Here is a 19602-nt window from a genome sequence, read left to right on the forward strand (position 1 = left end):
TGGGCATAGTTCAGAAGTAAGAAGTTGATGATTTAAAGTCGATAAAGGCAAAATACCTCTCTGAAAGTTGTGTGTCTTTGGATTTCTAAAAGCAGAGGAAACTGAATATTTTTCTATTGTCTAAAAGAGGATTTATGAAGGTTTACAAGATGTATGCCTTTAAGGGGAGAGTTGCATGAAAATATAAAGATGACTTCTAGGTAAGGTGGTGAAAGGTTATGAGTAGACTGTAGAGTTGTTACAATCAGCTTCATACTTTATTACTGAATAGTGGAGCAAACTGGAGAGGCTAAGTAGCCCACTCTTCTTAATTTACAAGTTAATATGTAGTAGAAAATACAACTGAAATCCAAAGCATTAGTGGAATGCAGGGACTGACAACAAAAAAGAAAGTACAGTAGATGCTGGAAATCCATAAGAAAAGCAGAAAAAGCAAGAAATATTCTGCAGGTTAGGTAGCGTCTGTGAAGAGTGAAATGTCAATAGCTAATTGACTTTTATTACCTTGCAGATGCTACCTGAGCTGCTGAGTTTTCCCAGTGTTTTTCATTAGAGGTATAAATAGCAAGGACTACCCATGAGGGCACATTCAATATAAGGCCAAACAGCTGTGAAAGGCCATTTTCAGACACTTATTTTACCTTCTGAAAATAAATCACTAATTCAGGATTGTAAAGTATTATAAGAGTTTGAATAACCTTGTATCCCATTGAGGTGAAGAAGAGCTGAGAAAAGGAATTGTTCAAATTCCAGTTTCAGACACCCATGAGGAAGAGAGTGCTGCTTTCCTGATTGTGCAAGAAGGGCATAAAAAGGCAATTTCACAGTTGTTAATGACTTCACAGACATACTTTTGAATTCCAGCACAGCAGATGAAGAATTTCAGTTCACTTTTAGTTTTAAAAAAGAAGTTTGGATGAAAAGCAAATTAATGGGCCTACTGATTAAAAATCCTACCAATAGCGTTGAAAGTGTTGAAGTCATTATGTTTGTAGGGAAACAAAAGCACCACCAGGTGGCAGACATTTCAAGCACAACTTCTACATTAAATATTCTTTTTTTTCCTTTTCTGAATTCTTTCAGTCAAAATGCAGAAGCTATTTTGCATGTCCAGTATTCCACTAAGAGGTATGCTAAGAAAAGTCTTTGTTGAGTTGACGTGCATGCATAGTGTACATATCTCACTTACCCATAGCATTCGGGTCCTTATTCTGGAGCCAGTTTTCAAGATCAATGTACTATGAGCTTCATCCCTGTCTGGAGTTGTTCATTGTAAAATGATAAAAGTATTTTCTTTGTGATTCTATATTTAAAAAAAAACACACACTATCTTTTGGACTTCCTTTTTCCACTTCTCATTTCCTGTCCTCAGTTTCACACCCTCACTTTCAGCTCCAGCCCTCAATTTTTCCATACGTTTTTGGTCTCTCAATTTCTCTCATTAATTTCACCTCGTTTAGAGCCCCATAATCTGTCCCTCAATCTGAGCTCCTTATTTTGTCACTTAGTTTTACAACTCAACTCTGTTTGAGACCTTTACTTTCAGAACCTCAATGTTAGCCCTTTTTAGCTTCTCAAGTTCAGCCCTGTATTCTTGCCCCTTAATTTATGACCTTCATTTTCATTCCTTCCTGTTCAGCATGAGGGTGACTGACCTTTTCAGTGTGGTGCAGTGAGTGTTGAGGGCAATGTCAAGGATTGGCGTATGATCAGGGGTGTTGGAGGAGAGGACATGACGCAGAAGATTAAAGCGAAGGACATCCAAGTGTAAATTATTGATGTAACTGGCAGGAATCCTAGTCTAGTCTAATATCGGGAGGACTAAATTGTCACAGGATTGTCCAACACCACTTGTTCTTAGGACAAAGTCACTCTAGCTACCTGCATATGCTCTGAAAGGGTATTAATGATTATGTCATAGAGCAAGATAGAACAAAGTCAGCATGGTTTCCTTATGGGAAAATCTTGCCTGATTAACCTGTTGGAATTCTTTGAGGAAATTACAAGTAGAATAGATAAAGGGGATGCAGTGGATGTTGTATATTTGGACTTTCAGAAGGCCTTTGACAAGGTGTCACACTTGAGGCTGATTACCAAGTTAAGAGCCCATGGTATTACGGGAAAGTTACTAACATGCTTAAGGCATTAGCTGATTGGTAGGAGGCAGCGAGTGGGAATAAAAGGATCCTTTTCTGGTTGGCTGCCAGTGACTAGTGGTGTTCCATGGGGGTCAAAGTTGGGACCACTTCTTTTTATGCTGTATATAAATGATATAGATGGCTTTGTTGCCAAGTTTGCAGATGATACCAAGATTGGTGGAGGGGCAGGTAGTGTTGAGGAAACAGAAGGACTTAGACAGATTTAGAGAATGGCAAAAGAAACTGGCAAATGAAATACAATGTTGGAAAATGCATGGTCATGCACTTGGTAGAAGAAATAAATGTGCAGTCTATTTTCTAAATGGGGAGAAAATCCAAAAATCTGAAATGCAAAGGGACTTGGAAGTCCTTGTGCAGAACACCCTGAAGGTTAACTTGCAGGGAGAGTCAGTGGTGAGAAAGGCAAATGTGATGTCAGCATTTATTTCCAGAGGTCCAGAACATAAGATCAGGGATGGGGTGCAGAGGCTTTAAGGCACTGGTGAGGTCTTGAGTGTTGTGAACAGTTTTGGGCTCCTCGTCTAAGAAAAGATGTGCTGGCATTGAAGAGGGTTCAGAAAAAGTTTGCAAGGATGATTCTGGGAATGAAAGGGTTATCATGCGAGGAATGTTTGATGGCTCTGGCTCGGTACTCACTGGAAATTAGGATGGGTGGGGGGGGGGGGATCTCATTGAAGCCTTTCGAATGTTGAAAGGCCTAGACAGTGTAGAAGTGGAAAGGATGTTTCCCATGGTGAGGGAGTCTAGGACAAGGAGGCACTACCTCAGGATAGAGGGGCGTCCATTTAAAGCAGAGATGTTGAGAAACTTCTTTAGCCAGACGGTGACAAATTTGTGGAATTTGTTACCACAGGCAGTTGTGGAGGACAGGTTCATTGGGTGTATTTAAGGCAGAGCTTGATAGGTTCTTGATTGGACATGGTATCATAGGTTATGGAGGGAAGGCCGGGGAATAGGGCCAAGGAGGGAAAAAGAAAGGGTCAGCAATGATTAAATGTTGGAGCAGACTTGATGGGCCAAGTGGCCTGTTTCTGCTCCTACGTCTTATGGTCATCACATGTGAATATTAGGAACACCAAAAACTTGCTGTTATAGCATTTTACTTAAGGGATGCATTCAATTTTTAATTGCTAAATAATGAAAACAGAACTGGATAACAGAAATGAATTGCAAAATAAGTGCTTTTGTTCAATGTAGCCGTCATCTTATTTGTAATGAAACAAAAAGCACCACCAGGAGGCAGACATTTCAAGCACAACTTCAACGTTAAGGATATCTTTTTTTCTGAACAACTTTACAGCTAAAATGCAGAAGCAATTTTGCACATCCAGCATTCTCACTGGGAGGTGCACTAAGAATAGTCGTTGTCGAATTGACATGCATGCATAGCTTACATATCTCACCAATCCGTGGCATGCAGGTCCTCAAGCTGGAGCCAGTTTTCCAGATCAATGTACATACTGTAAATTACTCATTGTAGAAGGATAGTTCAAAGTCAGTTCTTCCTTCTGTTAGATTTTAAAAACCACCCTCATTTTCTACCTCTTCTGTCTCAATTCACCCCTCACATTCATTCCCACATTTTGCTTTCCTCAATTTCACTTCTGACATTCAGCTCCTCATCTTCAGCCCCTAATTGTGCCTCTTTATCAGACTCGCAATTCATCCCTTTAACATCACTACTCAATTTCTCCCCTCATTTAAACCCCTCTTTTTCTAGTGCCTGCGCCCTAACATACACTCCCCAGATTCTCTCACTACAGAAACTTTCAGTGGCCAATGGAGAGAAATGAGCAGTCAACATTTCAGGTCTAAACCCTTTGGATTCTCAGACAGTGGTATCTGAAATGCCAAATCTGCTAACTGTTCCACTATGCTATCCAATTTATGTTCAATTTATTCCAGAAAGGTTTCAAATATATATTGTTTGCAGAATTACATAATTAGTGCATGTCTGAGAATGGTAAAAGTTTGGACTCAGCATTTCCAAATGTTTAGTGGTGCATGTGTCCCAAATGGAAATGACCAGTCCAATTTTGCCAGTTCATAAATTTGATGTAATCTGGGTTACATTAATATTGGATGACATTGCACTGAACTAATCACCATTAAATGATTTAAAGTCTCTTGGTACACATATTGTCCCTAAACACCAGGATTTTTCTTCATAAACCCAATACTGGGCATTATTTAATCACTGGGCTTTGGGTTGTATGTTCTCATAAATGCATAGTGCCATACAGGGTAGCTGTAAATCACCTGATGTTAGGGTGGAATGCGGAGGCAAAGAAACTGTCAATAACTGAAAAATCTCTGAAATAGCTCAGTGATGTTCTCTTTGTTAATCATCTGGCATTGCTGTGAAAATAGAATCATGGAGTCATACAACATGGAAATAGGCCATTTGGCACACCATGTCTACACTAATCAGTGAGTACCTATCGGAAATGATCTCAGCTTACAGTATTTTGTCCACAGCCTTCTATACCTAGGTGATTCAAATCAGACATATTTTTTAAAAACTAATAACATTTTTAAAAGTCTAAAATGCCAGCAGCTTAGTTCCTTTCAGCTTAATTCCTCTATGGAAGCTGATGGAAAAGAACTCTTTGTAATAGGTCAAACATGGCTTAAGCTTTTCAGCTTAAGTGATGAGGAAGTGCTGCAACTTTATGTTCTCACAAAGGGCACATCATTGAGTACAGTCAGTAAAATAAAATTTTAGGACATCTGAATTCCAGCAAAGATCCCTTTCAATTTTCTGAAAAAACATTGGCAGTTCTATGGACAATGTGTATGCTATCATACTGTCCAGCTTTCGTCAGCTCATTTAACAAATTATTAGGTGTACTATCAGTGTTTGAGCACTTAACCATATAACATTACTTTCCATTTAATGGAAATATTAAATCATATATTAGCAACCTAGTTAAAATAAAGTAGATTATGAATCACTGTGTTGATAACATACACATAGAACTCATCGAAACCTAAACACTCCCTATTTTATGTTAATTTTGCAAGTCTGTGTGAATTATTAACTAAAATTACAGTTATGGATGATATGCATATTTTGATAAAATATATCCCGACTTTGTCAGCTACCTCTGAGTTTAGATTTGCCCTTAAACGTACGTGAGGGTACTGAAGGAAAATTAAAACCATAGTAATGTTGCCTTTCATTTTTCCCCATTAAGAAAGGACAAAAGAACTTCCTATCCTTTTACCAAGTGACTTACCATTTGAGGGGCTACTACCTTCATCCAAGGATTTGATATTCTTCAGAAACTGCTTTTGATTAGGTGAGCTTTGGCATGTTATGATACTTCAAGAAAGTTGTCCATATTTTAGTTTGTGTATTTTGAGCTTCAAGAGGTTTTTAAAAAGGAAGGAAAAGAGAGGACATTTTCTGTAACCAGTTCTCACAGGTTATTTTGGGCTTATTTTTGTGGCAGACTATTTTAAACCAACATTTTTTTTTTCAGCATTCAAAGGAGATCTTGAAAGAACGGTTATTTAGAAGAATTATTTTTAACCATGCCTCTTAGCTTGCAGACTCAGTGCTGTCACCAGACTATGTTGTCTAAAAAATATCCAATGCCTACACTTCTTCAGTAGTGTTTTATGTCAAAACAATTTCCGACACGCCAAGCTTATCGCCTTCCTTCTGAATTGGCTGGGCAGTTTTTTCAATTAATCTGAAGTCAGCAGGGTATAACAGATCTTCCCAACTGTGGATCATCTGGTGTACAATGGGATATTTTCCACATCTATTCTAACTTTAGCTCTTCACAGTTTTGAATCTGTGCCATTTATCCTGTTGCCCTGGCATTTCAGAAATCACTATCTGAGAGTCCAGATGAAGGGTTTTGACCTCAAATGTCAACTGTCCATTTCCCTCCACAAATGCTGCCTGACTAGTTGAGTTCCTTTGGCTTCTTGTTTGTTACTCCAGATCTGTGGTCTCTTGTGTCTTAATTTGTCCATGTTTAACTGTCATTGAATCTGCCTCCTATGATACTAAATTATTCCCACTAGCACAAATGAATTAATGAGTACTATTGAGGTTATGATGTCCTTATGAAAGGATAGAAGCTACAGTGAGCAATGACATCTTTCCATATTGATCTTTAATGACATCAAGGTTATTGGAATCTTATCAAATAAGGCAAAGAACTGTATTCAAGTGACATTTTAATTGAATATTTTAAATTTGTACCATGAGATTCATAATCTTGTGATGCAGTGTTCTTTCATGAATGTGTGGAAATTGATAACTCTGCTTGATAGTAATGAAACTGATAAGTGTGCTGATGTATTCTGCTCTTATTTATAACTTCTAATGCCTTAGGACACCACAGTAGCGTAGCAGTTAGTGTAATACTATTACAGTGCCATTGACTAGGGTTCAATCCCACCATTATGCATAAAGAGTTTGTATATTCTCCCTGTGATCAGGTGGGTTTCCCTGGGGTTCTCCGGTTTCCTCCCACATTCCAAAGACATATAGGTTGGTAGGTTAATTTGCCACTTGGGTGCAATTGGGCAGCGTGAGCTCATTGGACCGGAAGGGCCTATTACTGTGCTGCACCGCTAAATAAAAATAAATAAGTATTTTATTTGTGCTGAAGCAATCCACATAAGTTAACATAAGAAACAGCAGCACTTAGGACACTGTTAAAGGCCATTTGGGTTAGAGCTGCCAGTGTTTCCTTTTTGCTAAAATTGTTTGGTACCCTAGTAAATTGCATCGGTGCCTTTGCTGGTACTGTTGTCTTCCCCCTGTAATGTAACCAAAACTCTCTGCAGCACTCTAGCTGTTTCCTTCCTGGTGTTTCATACAATCCTTGCTATTCTATTCTGTGCCCTGTCTAGTAAATGGAATTGGTTTATTATTGTCACATGTACTGAGATACAGTGAAAAATTGTCTTCAGACTGTTCACACAGATCAAACCATTACACAGTGCATTGAGGTATTCTTAGAGACATAGAATTTAACTGTAAAGGAGTAAAATGTTTACAATAAGAGTAATAAGTGAATGTACAGAAAGCAGATTGCAATGAGTTGCCACGCTCCAGCACTATCTGCATATGTCTATGATCTAGATTTCCCCAGGTTCACAGATATGAACTTAAGGTCATTTGGTTCTTGTACAATACTCAACATCCAATACTTTATCATGAATTATTTTACCTTTTTTCACCCTCCTAGTGTAAATCCTTGTACCTCTCTGTGCTGAATTTTAGTTGCCAGATTCCTACCTATTGTAGATTCAGGAGAGCAAACCCAGAGATCCATGAGCCAGTCCTTATCGGAGGTTCAGAGGTGGAGAGGGTCGGTAACTTTAAATTCCTGCATGTTACCATCTCAGAGGACCTGTCCTGGACCTATCTTATAAATGTAGTTGTAAAGAAAGCACAACAGTGCCTCTACTTCCTTAGGAGTCTGTGGAGATTCGGTATGACATCAAAAACTTTGACAAACTTCTATAGATGTGCAGTGGAAATGTATTGACTGGCTGCATCGTGGCCTGGTATGGGAACACTAATGCCTTTGAATAGAAAATCCTACAAAAGGTAGTGGATTCGGCCCAGTACATCATGGGTAAGGCCCTTCCAACCATTGAGAACATCTACATAAGTGCTATAATAGGAAAGCAGTATCCATCATCAAAGATCCTCACCAACTAGGCAATGCTCGTTTCTCACTTGTGCCATCAGCTAGAGGGTACAAGACCCTCAGGACTCGCACTCCCAGGTTCAAGAACAGTTACTGCCCTTCAACAATCAGGCTTTTGAACAAAAGAGGATAACTACACTCATCTGTTGAGATGTTCCCACAACCCATGATCTCACTTTAAGGACTCTTTATCTTGTTATTTCAAACACTTGTTATTTATTCCTATTTATTTATATTTGCATTTGTACAGCCTGTTGTCTTCTGTGCTCTACTTGATCGTTCATTGATCCTGTCATAGTTACTATTCTAAAGCTCTGCTGAATATGCACCCAAGAAAAAGAATCTCAGGGTTGTTTATGGTGACATATATATACTCTAATAAGAGAACTTTAAACTTCTGAGCTTTTGAACGTTGAGCTTTGAACTTTGTTGGTTGCTAACTTCCTACTACCCATAGCTTTCTTCTTCACTATCAACGACACATCCTGCTGTAGTATCATCAGCAAACCTCTACGGCGGGACTCTAATGGGAGTTAGAGTTTCAGTGATCTTTCTGATGAACCATCTATCTCTGTGTTTACTCCATCCAATATTTTACACTTCTTCCTTTTAACAACATTGATATCATTCACTGCCTTTGAGAAGACGGGTGCAAACATTTATTTAAAACCATGCTCACACTGTCTGTCTTCATTCATGGGTTAACTATTCGGTGTCCAATTGATCCTGCTCTCCAGTTGTGCATTTATAAAATGTCTTAGGACCTCTTTTGTCTTTACATATCAAGATGTAATTCATGCCTCCTTTCATTAACTCATTTCCTTTTTTACTTCACTCCTGCACTTCCTTCTTTGTCCCTCTACATTTGACCTGCCTGCTGTCTTCCACCTGGCATACTGTTTAATTTTGTCAAATTCACTCTACAGTTCAGGAAGAGGCAGACGAGGACCCTATTCCAAGTTCTGTCATAGAAAGAAATTAGTTGGTGGATAGTAGAAAAGAAACATGTTTTCAAAATTTCTTTGTGAAAAAGGCGGTATCCAGACTAACTCCTGGTGATCCCTTACACATAACTGCTCCGAACGTAGAAAGAGCATTTGGGACACGAACTGCAACTCTGGGAGCAGACAAAAAAATTGGTGTAAACGAGCACACAACTTCACAAACTACCCACCCACCTTTCCTATTCAGGCTCCTCCTGCGCCTGACAGTGGAAAGATCAGTTGTTCCCACCTGGCCTCATCAGTCACCTGAGAAATCACTGAAGCTGAGTGGAAACAAGCCAGCACAAATCTGAGGGAATGCTTAAGAAGAAGCACAAGAAGTCCATGGAGCCATCATATTTGCTTCTCCTTTGGGAACATAGTTACATTTTTCCCTTACTGTCACTTCAAAACTCTCTCACTGTGCCAAATCTGATTTAATTTGAAGTGAATATTTCAAGCCGACTTTCATCAAGCCAAATCTCAGGTTTGTAAAATTCCCATATTCTTTATCAGCAATAAATCTCACTGTGATTGGTAACATCCAAATTGGTAAATTGGTAATTAGTTTACTATTGTCACATAACCCAAGGTACAGTGAAAAACTTTGTTTTCCACGTGATCCATCTAGATCAATACAGATCATCCAGTGCTTTGAAGTAGTGTAAGGGAAAACAATATTGGTATGTAGAATAAAGTGTTACAGTTACAGAGAAAGTGCAGTTCAGGTGGATGAGGTAGATTGAGAGGTCAAGAGTTCATCAGTTGTAAAAAGGGACCATTCAATAGTTCAAAAACAGTGGGATAGGAACTGTCTTTGCCACTGGTGGTACGTGCTTTCAGTCTTTAGTATCCTTTGCCTGACTGGAGGGAGGAGAAGAGAAAATGTCTGAGGTGGGTGGGGTGGGGGGTGTCTTTGATTAGGTTCACTGCTTCACTGAGGCAGTTAGAAGTGTAGACAGAGTCCGTAGAGAGGAGGTCTCCCACCGATGCATTTTCTACGTGTCCAAATTTACACACTGCAATTAAGTCCAAAACTGCCACTTGTCTTTGCAGGATTGTAACATATTTTCCAATAAGTTCTCCCATTTAAAAAAAAAGTCATTACTCTTTTACACTGCTTCAATCTCAGAATAGCATCAGGATTGTTGACACCCCTTCCTTTACTTCTTCCTAACTTAGCACTTGTCAGATCATATCATCCCTTGTTTGAGAAAGTATGGTACACACACCCAGCAAAGGGTATCTGTTTCTATGTTTCTTAGTAGTCTGATTGCATGATCCAGCATAATTACAGCTACAATTGTTCCTTTAACCAACATTGATCTGTTTGTATTTATGAATTTTCCATGAGTTGGCTCGTTAATTTGCTTTCATGACCTTTATTTTTGTTCATCTAATCTCCTTTCTACTTTCCCCATGCTTTTGTTTTCTTCCAATCAAGTCTGAAATCTCTGAAGTGAAATGCCATTCCTTTCCCTTTGAAGTCGTTTTCAGTCATAACTGTGGTAATATTTTTGCAAACACTTAAGCCTTCTGCTGATTTTGTTTTATTCATTTGACTTTTTGATGATGACGATATGGCAATGTGCATTGGCCAACTTTGTTGTTTATTTTAGAACATAGAACATAGAAAACCTACAGCGCAATACAGGCCCTTCGGCCCACAAAGCTGTGTTGAACCTTAGAAATTACCTGGGGTTACCCATAGCTCTCCATTTTCTAGCCTTTGCTTTCAAGACTTTGGGCTACACACTGACACTGCTAGTAGTGCTACTGTCTCACAGCAGCTGAGATCTAGCCTCTAGTAGAGACCACACATTCTCTCTGTGACTCTGTGGGTTTCGTCCAGGTGCTCAAACAGACATTAGGGTTGCTGGGTCAATTGGCTGCTGAAAATTATCTCTAGTGTTTAGCTGAGTAGTTGAATCTGGGGAGATTTGATGGGAATGTGTGAAAAATAAAGTTAGATTAATGCAGGTATTAGTGCAAATGGGTTGCTGATTGTCAATGGGGTGTCGGTGGGACAAAGGTCCTGTTTCCATGCTGCATCTCCCCATGACTCTTTGAGTAATTTTTGCTTATTAATCTTTGTTTTCCTAATTCCAACCTTGCCAATCTTCCTTCTCAGGTTTCCATTGCCTGGCCAATCTGATTTAAACACATCCTGACAGACTATAAAAACTTCCGTATAGTGATATTGATAGCCATGAAAGTTGCCTGACCCACTGACTTTCTCCAGCATTTTGTGTGTTGCTCCAGATTCTAGCATCTAGCCTCTTGTATCTGTCTTGCTATCGACACCACTGAGATGAATTCCACATGGCTTGCCCAGGGGCTGTCTTCCCTAGAACTGGTCCAAATGTCCCAGGAATCTAATGTCTTCTTTACTGCACTTGTTCTTCAGTCACACATTCATTTTTTTTTGTAATTTATTTTTTTATTGAAGTTCATTATCAAACAAACATTTCCATAAGATGTATTTCAGACATTGTACATATATATCATATAATCATATATATCACAAATCTCCACAAAGTATTTATCTGAGGTATACACTTATAGAAAAGAGTGGAAAGAAAAAACAAGCAAAAGGAAAAAAAAATGTACAAGTAGGGAGTGATCTTTTTTTACAACATATTCATTGATCTGTGAGAATAAAATCAGGCCTATGAGGCTTTATGTAATTAAACCATTTTTCCCAGTATGAATCAAATTGTTCCAGCTTATGATTAATTTCAAAAGCTTCTTGAATTTCACTTAGCTTATTTTTTATCATTTTCGTTCTTGGGTCCCTAATTCTATGAATTGTATTTTCTGCTATCTTTTTTTCTCAGTTTCCATGCCAGTATTTTCATAGATCTTGATCCACTTTCATAATGTCTCTGTTTCAGAAGCATTAAATTTTTCCTGATTTCTTGCGTAGCCAAACTATTAATTTCATTCCTAATTTTTAAAATTTCCCCTAATGTATCCTGTGCCAAATTCAATTTGTGTTTTTTCTCTAGTTCCTTCAGCCTATTTTGTAATTCCTCTAATGTTTTATTCCTTATTTTTTTCTTATATGAAGATATCGCTATAATTTTCCCTCTTAAAACAGCCTTCAGAGTATCCCATAAAATGGGAGGTGAAACCTCTCCATTATCATTAAATTCTAAGTAGAGACCAATTTCTTTTTTAATTTGTTCCTTAAAGTACGGATCATTGAGTAGACTTGAATTTAGTTTCCAAATAGTATTCTTTGGTTGTAGGTCAAAAGCAACAGATAAATATATAGGTGCATGGTCACTTACATCTATTGTCCCAATTCCATAGGTGTTTATTTTGTCTTTGTCTTTTCTAAATGTTATGAAATAGTCTATTCTTGTATATACAGAATGGGGAGCAGAATAATGAGTGTAATCCCTTCTGTCGGGGAAAAGGTCCCTCCATATATCAATTAAAGCAACATCCTCAAAATGTGTATTAACTTTCTTATGTAAGGATTTTGTTTCATAGGTTTTTCTATTGGAAGAGTCCATGTTTGATTGTAATTGTAAATTTAAGTCTCCCCCACATATCAGGAGACCTTCTGTTTCCGCTACCATAATATCAGTAATTTTCTGAAAGAAACCAATATCACTTCCCGGGGGTGCGTATATATTCAATAGAGTAACTGAATTTCCATCTATATTCCCCCTTACCAGAATATATCTGCCCTCTTTATCTCCCATTTTGAATACTTTTTCAAAATTTAGCTTACTTGAGATAAGAATAGCAACTTCTGTCCTATGTCCTGATTTATATGAGGAGAAAAACAAATTAGTGAAGCCCATTCTCTTTAGTTTTCTATGCTCATTATCACTTAAATTAGTTTCCTGTAAATATACTACATGGGCTTGTTCTTTTTTCATTTTGGATAAAATTATATTACGTTTGATTGGATTTAATAGCCCATTGACATTAAAAGAAATGAATTTTACTTTGTCCTTAGCCATCTGTATTTATCTGTCAATGTATCATTGAAATTAGCAGAATAAAACTTAATCGATCTACTCCCTGAACAAATAAGAACCAAGAAACGCAAATAATAACAAAAATGGCAACAAATGTGTGATTTCAAGGCTGAGGTCTCTAGTAGATGACCCTGCGTTGAGCTACAGGAAATGTCTAGCTGTGGGGGATAACCCCTCCTACCTGTGAGTTGAATACCATTGCAGTATTCATAAAAGTCAGTGAACAAATCCATTACACAGAAAAGATTTCCCTGTGTACTCCTGTATATATATATATATATATATATATATATATATATATATATTTACACACACCCCCCCCCCACACACACACGCACACACACACACACACACATATATATTACATACACACACACATATATATATTCTCATTTTGGTGGGGAAAAAGGAGTAAGTGAGCGAATAAAGAATAACAACTAAGTAATATAAAATCCACATTATATTAAGTATTTCTCGAGATAGGTATATCACCGTCTGCATTTGCTTCCATTTAGCTTCTCAACATTTTAAAGTTAGCCAAACCTTATGGCTCTTCTGGAGGGGTGAGGGCTGACTTTGGAAAACTCCCGGTCTCTTCCTGATATACTTCTCTCGGCCTCCTCCCGTCTCCTGCCTTCTCGATTCTCGCACTATTTCCCAAGCAGAGCAGGATAATTCCTCTGCCAGGCTTTCCCTCAGTTTGGTCACGCTGACGGGAAATCCTCTGGCCTTCATGTCTGTAGTTGCCTCTTCCACTGTCTGATACAGTTGGATCCCATCTTGATAAAACACTCGAAGTTTAGCAGGGTACGGAGTTTGAAATCTAATCCTTTCTTGCTTTGGTATTCACTTTACTTCAGAGTATTCTTTACATTTCTGCAGGACCTCGGGGGGGTAATCTTGGTCAAAATATATTAATTTATCATCTAAAAACACCCTCTTCTTACCCCAGGCCCTTTGTAGAATCTCCGCCTTGGTACTTCATCGCAGGAATTTAATTATTATTGAGTGTGGCTTATCTGCTCTATCTCGGGTAGGCTTTGGGACAAGCACGCGATGCGCTCTCTCAATTTCCAGCTCCATAGTCAAGGGAAGCTCCAACGTGTCCCGCAGCAACTTCCAACAAACTCCGCTCCTTCGGGAACATTGTATATTCTGATATTTTTCCGCCGTGATCTTCAGGTCAAGCAGTTTACCTTCTTGGTGATTTAATATTTTTATCGTCTTACTCAGTATCCGTTCCACATTTTGAATGTGATCTTCCACCTTCTCAATTCGAGTCTCAGCCACCACTATTTTATGATTGACATTGGCGAACTCTGACTTAATATCATGTAGCTGCTGCTTTATATCTTTCTGGAACTCGCTTATTTCTTTCAGAATTTAGATCATATTTGCCGCTTCGCCTGAATGAGACCCAGCGTCTGCCTCGCTAGCATGCGGTCGGTTAGGAGAGCCGCTCGCTGCACTCCTCTCTGCCGCAGGCTCCGCAGTGTTGCTTTTTTAATTTCCATTCTTTATCCCCATTCTTGCCCCTCATCAGTTCAAATAATTTTGAAAAATACTATATTTGATGGGTTAACGGGGCTTAATACGCGTTTTTCCGGAGGAGCTAGTGACTTAAGCTGCCATTCTCGACGATGACGTCACCGGAAAAAAAACAGTCACACATTTATCTACATTGTCTTCACGTATTGCTGTACTCATTATGAGGCACTCCAATGTTCAGGTTTGACCATAAAAGTGTGTCCCAGCTGTCTATGTGAAATGCAGGCCAGGCCAGTATGATATGGAGAGCAAGCTGTTGCCTATGTAGCAAGCTCCCCCTCTCCACACAGCTGATCAATCCAAAGGAATTGCAGAGACCAATACAGTTTTACACTAGTGGCGTCGTAGGAGTTGCCAGTCAAGGGATAAATGGCATTTACCTCCTAGTAACCCTAATCCTCACTGGTCATGGTACAGGCAGAGATTCTGTGGTCTGATGAATGGCTAAAACCTGAAAGAGAACCCAACTGTTGTGCATGTTCAAGCCAGAATGAAACATGAGCCATTTGTGGGTGCAGATGGTAATGAGGAAGATTGTATTAGGTAACTGTGTGATATTGACCATTTGGTGGGATGGGAAACACAATGGCAGATGGAACTAAATCCTGAGAAGTTTGAAGTGACACAATTTTTGAGGCCTAATAAGGGCAGAGCATACATTATGATTGGTAAAGCCCTCAGGACTACTGAATGTGGTCCTGATGTGCAATGATGTGCCAGTTCCTGATTGGAGAGCACTGAGCATGCGCGGGGCTTGCCAGAATATATCAGCGTGTGGCAGGGTTAAGATGTGTTTGTTTATTTCTGTAAATAAAAGTTCTCTAACTCTTCCAGAATATGATTCTTAATTGTTAACCCACGGATTGTTTAAACAGAAGTAACATAACATGGTGTCAGAAGTGCTTTTGGAAGAATGATACGGGAGAATCGCGAATCGAAGATAATCAAAAAAAAAGAAGAAAAAAGTTTGAACAGTAATCGGTGAGATGGAAGGTTTACAAACCCCACAAAAACTGCAGCTGACTGGCAATGTAACTGAGATTTGGAGGATATTCAAACAACAATTTGAACTGTACTTATCGGCGATCAATTATGAAGAAAAATTGGACAAAACCAAAGTGGCAATCCTGCTCCATGAATTGGAGATGACGCAGTAGAGGTATACAATAATTTTGTCTTTGAAGATGGAGATAATTTCAATTTAAAGTCGATAATGGACAGATTTGAAGTATTTTGTATACTGAAGTGTAATTTAACGTATGAGCGATGTAAATTATTCGCATGTGCACAGAGGGCTACTGAAACAATTGATCAGCATGTGACTGAGTTAAGAAAACGTAGTAGAACGTGTGAGTTTGGATTGCTCAGTCTATCTTATTAAAGATAGACTGGTTTGTGGCATTCAAGATAATGCTCTGAGAGAAAAGCTTTTGCGTGAGCAAGATTTAAATTTTGAAAAAGCTTTTGCATGCTGCAAAGCTTCTGAGACCATGATGTCATAGGCTGAAGAGCTTTTTGTCAAAAACGGCAATGAAGACACTGTAAAAAAGCGCGACTATATCAAGAAATATAATAATACATCGACAAAACCGACGGAGAGCAAGATGGCATTTGGAAAAAAAAGTCATGTGATTGCTATGTGCGGGAACACTGTCCGAATCAGTGTTTCACATATGGCAGACTTTGCTACAACTGCGGTAAGATTGATAATTTTTCACACTGTTGTAGAAGTAGAAAGAAGGAAACTCATCATTGTCTCCTGCAGTTTAAAGTCGTCCACAGGGCTCATATGTCCGAAACCAAATTGGCGAAGTTCTATCCTGATATTAGTCCCTGGTGTGACAAATGCAAAGGAGGTGAGGCCTCCCTTTTCCATTTGCATTGGGCCTGTCCTACCCGGGAAAAATTTTGGAAAGATGTTTTTTTAACTTTATCTTCTATATTAAATTGTCATTTGGAACCTGATCCTTTGATCGCTCTTTTTGGTATTCTTCGAGACCCTGACAAGCATTTGACCCCGGCTAAACAATGAACATTGTCTTTTGCCTCTCTTCTAGCCAGACGAGCAGTACTCCTTAAATAGAGAGATGTAGTTCCCCCTACCCATGCTCAATGGCTTAGGGATATTATGTCTTGTTTAGATCTCGAAAAGATTCACTACTCACTTTCTAATTTGGACATAAAGTTCCATAGGGTGTGGGGATCTTTTCTCGAATATTTTTATAGCTGTCACCTAGAATGACAGGTGTTTGTTCTTTTTTCCCTTGAGAATCAGACCCTACATTTCCAGCTTTTTTTTGACTTTTGTTTTTTTCTGATCAGTTAGCAGGCTGCCCCCCTTTTTTATTACAATATGTAGTTCTGGGGTAATAAAAGTGTATCTCATATAATGGTTGGCTTGGAGTTGGTTAGGTGATGGATTGGGTGCTTTTCTTTCTCTTTCTCTTTTTTTTCCTTTTTTACTATGGGTGACTTGCTCATTTGTTAAGACGTATTATTGTTATTTTTGTTTATATGGCAATGATCCTTATATATATTATTGATTTTCTTTTCTTCATTGTAGTTTTGTAGAAAATTATAAATAAAATATTTTTAAAAAAGAAAGAAGGAAAATGAAATGAAACAAGTAAATGCCATGATTGAGGATGACCGTGAGGAATTTTATATAGATGCGCTTTATGAAAACGCTGACATGGAGAATATGAAAGCAGTTGCTGCAGTGTCTGAGACGACCAAACAGGAGGCAATTGATGATGTGAAAAAGCAATGGCAGGAAGAGGTTGCTTCAATGCAAGCGATAATGAAAGAGTCACTGAGAGAATATGAGATTCAGTCTAATCAAGACCAAGAACGCTCACAGTGGGCACAGTATAAGAATTAGAGAACTTTTATTTAAGGAAATAAACAAACACATCTTAACCCCACCACACGCTGATACATTCTGGCAAACCCCGCGCATGCTCAGTGCTCTCCAATCAGGAACTGGCACATCTTTGCACGTGATATCACCACATCTTCCCTTCCTTAAAAAGCACAAAAAACAGAATTGAGAAGTTTTATTGAAATAATGAAGTTTCAGCATAAAAAAGAGATTGCACAGTTAATGAATGAATTAGATGAAGAAAAGAATATTCACATTTCATTACAAATGGAAGTGGAAGGAATTAGGAAAAATACAATCCAAACAGAAGCAGGGAAGCAGATTGCTGAGGAGGATAGTGTGAACTGCTTACCTGAAATTCCAGATTCTAACCAGGAGATATGTGAGAGTATTCTAAAAAGTTTAGTTGAGATACATAAAGAAAAGCTTAAAGCAGAAAAGAAGAAGCAAGCGAAGAAGCACAAGAAGAGTTATGTCTCAGATAGCGAAGAGCCAACTTCAGAGTTTCAGTTAGCTGATATAAATTTGTTTATTGGTTAATGTTGTTATTTGTTTTTCTTTTTAAGGAAAAGAAGATGTGATTCTTCAGAGGTTTAGTTAACAGATGTAGACGAGACAAAGTATGTAAATAATGACAAGGAAACACAAGATCTATGTGTACCACTTAGGAGGTCTACTTGTGTTTGTAAACCCACAGAGAGACTGACAGAGACTTGCTGAATTGTATATTTGTTTTGATTAATGTTGTTAATTGTTTTTCCTTTTAAGGAAGGGAAGATGTGATATCACGAGCAATGATGTGCCGGTTCCTGATTGGAGAGCTCTGAGCATGAGTGGGGCTTGCCAGAATGTATCAGCGTGTGGCAGGTTTAAGATGTGTTTGTTTATTTCTGTAAATAAAAGTTCTCTAATTCTTCCAGAATATGATTCTTAATTGTTAACCCACGGAATGTTTAAACAGAAGTAAAATAACACTGAGGATCAAATGAATGAGGATCCTCGAAAGGTGTCAGCACAGGTCGATAATTTGGTTAAGTAGGCATACGAAATACTTGCCTTCTTTATCCAGAATTCTATATATAAGAACAGGAAAGTTATGTTATAAAGTTATAAAACATTGGTTAGGCCACAGCAAGAGTAAAATGGGCAGTTCTGGCTGCCATGCAATAGGAAGGATATGACTGCTCTGCAGAAGTGCAGACGAGATTCATCAGGATGTTGTCATGGTGGAAAGTTTCAGCTATGGGGGGAGGGGTTCAGTGGATTGGTTGGTCTTGTTTTCCTTGGAGCTAAGGAAGTAGAGGCAGAAGGGAAGGAATATAAGATGAATTAGATAGGATAGGTGCTAAGAATCTTCTCCCTATTGCAGAGAGGTCCAAGGTTTAGGATAAGGGGTAAGAGGTTTAAGTGGATCTAAGGAAGAACTTTTTCATCCAAAGTGTGATTGGAATCTGGACTGCACTGCCTGAGAGTATGGTGATGATGTTGGTACCTACATCAAAGTTCAAAGTAATTTTATTATCGAAGTATGTGTATGTCACCATAAACTACCTTGATATTCATTTTGATGCAGGCATTTACAGGAAAATAAATAAATACAATTGAGTTTATGAAAAACTATATATAACAAAGATGACAAACATCCAATGTGCAAAAGAGGAAAGATTATGTCAATAATAAAAAAGGTAGCTCTAAGAAAGGCAACATCTGTAAGTGCCCTTGAAGAAGCAGAGATGATCTTCCATTCTGAGTCTGCTATTGAAGGTAATCCCACAGTGCTGTTGCATAGCGATTTGTAGGGTTTAGATTCAGTGACAAAGAAGGGCCTATGATAAATTTTCAAGTCACATTTGCAATGAGGAGAGGAACCTGCACGTGGTGGTGTTCCCTTGTGCTATCTGCTCTAATCATTCTAAAGGGTAGGGATCGTAGGGTTGAAAGGTGTTACCAGAGTAGCCTGGAGAAGTAACATTTTGTAGATGGTATACATTGCATTTGCTGTGGGTCAGTCATGGAGGAGAGGAATGGTTAGAATGGTTGATGGAGGCCTAATCAGGCGGGCTACTTTGGCTAGAATGGTGTTTAGTTTCTTGAGAATTGTTGGAGCTGTACTCAGCTAGGCAAGTGGAGAGCATTCAATCACACTCCTGACTTGTGTCTTGTAAATGGTGGAAAGGCTTTAAGATGCCAGAAGGTGATTTATGCCTTGGGCTATCTAGTTTGTAGTCAGTTCTGGTAACCATGATAATTGTGCGGCTGGTCAGTAGTGACCTTCAGGATATTATGACGTGGTACTCAGCAATGTCATGTCATCCATTAATTAGATCAGATGCTCTCTTGTTGGAGATAATCATG

At 38.6% G+C, this 19602-nt stretch overlaps 1 long non-coding RNA gene across 1 annotated transcript; it reads left to right on the forward strand.

The window, feature by feature from the left end:
* Positions 1-1205: 1205 nt before the first annotated feature.
* LOC140737222 (uncharacterized) lies at positions 1206-18127 on the forward strand. The gene is made up of 3 exons (XR_012101079.1): positions 1206-5461; positions 15242-16063; positions 18016-18127. It is a non-coding gene; the product is annotated as an uncharacterized lncRNA (long non-coding RNA).
* Positions 18128-19602: the final 1475 nt, after the last annotated feature.

Source organism: Hemitrygon akajei, chromosome 12, assembly GCF_048418815.1.
Source record: "Hemitrygon akajei chromosome 12, sHemAka1.3, whole genome shotgun sequence".
NCBI lineage: Eukaryota > Metazoa > Chordata > Chondrichthyes > Myliobatiformes > Dasyatidae > Hemitrygon > Hemitrygon akajei.